This window comes from Echinops telfairi, unplaced genomic scaffold, assembly GCF_000313985.2.
Source record: "Echinops telfairi isolate 266 unplaced genomic scaffold, ASM31398v2 ScPeMD7_2010;HRSCAF=2546, whole genome shotgun sequence".
Taxonomy (NCBI): domain Eukaryota; kingdom Metazoa; phylum Chordata; class Mammalia; order Afrosoricida; family Tenrecidae; genus Echinops; species Echinops telfairi.
The window spans coordinates 19,814,415-19,816,662 of record NW_022105908.1 but is presented as its reverse complement, the minus strand read 5'-3'; positions in this window follow the sequence as shown (position 1 = coordinate 19,816,662).

Here is a 2,248-nt window from a genome sequence, read left to right as displayed (position 1 = left end):
CCCCTGCCGGCGGGGGCTCCGGGCTCCGGCTTGAGGCGGGGCCCGCGGGAGGAAGCCCGAAGTTGGTTCTATGGATGCGTTGCCAGAATGCTTTTCCTGGGAGCAAAGTACAAATCCCTCACGTTGGAAATCCATAACCTGTGATCAATGCCCGTGGCAGCCTCTGGGAATGAGGAAGGAGAGGCCCGCCCGCAAATGACAGGGGCGATCCTGCCGCCCGTCTAGGGGCTTTTCTGGGAAAGGCGCCCTGCGACCTTGGATCGCCCTCATTTTCTTCTCTCCAAACCCGAGTATGGGATCACTTTTGTCCTTCCTGCTTTGGGTCCCTCTCAGGCCACGTGGAGTCAAGTGGGGCCGAGCTTCTCGATCGCTTGATCTTCTTGATCGCTTGATCTTCGCGATCACTTGATCTTCTCGATCGCTTGGCTGAGTCCATTTCAGTCCGGAATGAAAAGCTGTAGAATCAAGTCAAGCCAAGTCACAAATACTGTTTTTTCCCCCCTTTGTTTAAGACTGTTTTAGACTTACAGCTCTTATCAAAATCCATTAAAAAAAGACTTAGAATTTAATATGGGTAGGAGAATGATTCCCCAACCCCACATCTCCTCTTTCAGAGAGCAAGTTGGGAAGTACAGAGGAATATAGACTATTCATCTTTGTTTACCTCAGCAACCTGACAGTGACAAAGGGTGGGGTACCTGGGAACAATCTTCCTTGGGCGGTGGCGTCTTCCCTTCCATGTGCAGTAGAGTGATTGAGGGTTTGGGCAGCCCCTCGTGATTCGTGATTTTAGGTTCGAATACCCATGGACAGAGACGGAAAAACAAAACAAAGCAAAATAACAAACAGTCGCCATCGAGTCAAATCCCAACTCCACGAGGTCCCACATGTGTGCACAGAACTGTGCTCCATGGTCTCAGACCTTTACCTGGTCTTTGGAGGCACCTCCAACCTGGGAGCATCCGTTAGCAGCCAAGCAAGTTTGCCCCACACAGGGCAGAGATAAAAGCAAAACCCAACCCACTGCCTTCAAGTCCTTCTGAGCCTGGAAGGAACTAGGGTATCCCGGGGACATTAAGGCTTCCAAGGCCCCGTTTGGCCGGGGGGGGGCGGGGGCCCGCTGGGATCCCCAGGCACAGCCAAGGGGTGTGTGTAAAAAGAACTGGGCCTAGGAATTCTTCCTGTCCCAGAGGGGCGCTAGGAGCACTGCCCCAGGCTTGCCTTCAGATTTCCACTGCTTGCTGGTTTGCCCTGGGGATTCTGACCAATCACACCCCCTCTCTTCGCCACCCACCAGTTTCTTTGATTACAGGAATTACCCACTTGTTCCACCTTAGCCCTCCCTGCGATACAGCTAGTTTTGGGGTGTGCCAGGACTCCCTCTCTTTCAGTCCCTGCCCTTTGCATGGGAGTGGGGACTGGGTGGGTGGGGGACTTGGACAGGGGAGCAGGCTCTATGGGTCGGAGCCCAGAAACCCAGTTTAAGGATTACACACACAGGAGGAGGGACAGGTGGGGTGGTAAGGCCCAGGTTGCAGTGGTGAGGCTGTGGATGAATTCACCAGTCCTTCCGGGTGCCAGGGACCGCCACTCCTGGCAGAGCCAGGCTGGCATAAAATGAGACCTGCCAGGTGTGAACATCAACTGGAAAGGGGAGAACTGAGGGGCCAGCTTCGCCCCTCCCATCCAGCAAAGAAAATGTCATCAATTTAGCTCCTCATGGAAATGCAATCAGTTGGCTCACTGCTGGCTTTGTCTTAATTAGGCACTATTGATGAAAGCAGGGGAGGGCGTCTCCCCATCCCCCTTCTAGCTGCGTCCTAGCATTTCCTAGGCCCCCCAAAGGCTCTCAGGGCTGGTCCCCTCTTCCAGGCCCCCGTCCGGCCGCCCCGCAGGTGGCACCCTCTCCTGCCAGAACGCAGTCTTTGTTTCTTTGGAGAACGACGCCTCTCCCCGCCCGGTCACCTTCCCCAGGGAGTCCCCGCCTTAGCCCCCTCTCTCACCCCCCAAAAAAAAACCCACCCCGCGCGACGCTCTCTCAAGCCAATCCTCAGATCCCCCCCCACTCCAGTTCCGTTCTTCCCTCCCTCCCCCCGCCCCGCGCGGCCGGTCGTCCCAGACCCCAGTCCGAACTGGCGAAGGGGAACGCGCGGGAGGGCAGGGGTGCTCCAGCCCCGGTTTTCCCCCCGCCCCAGCCGCAGCCCGGCTGCCTCGAAATCCTGGAGCGCCTCCTGCGTCCCGCGAGCCG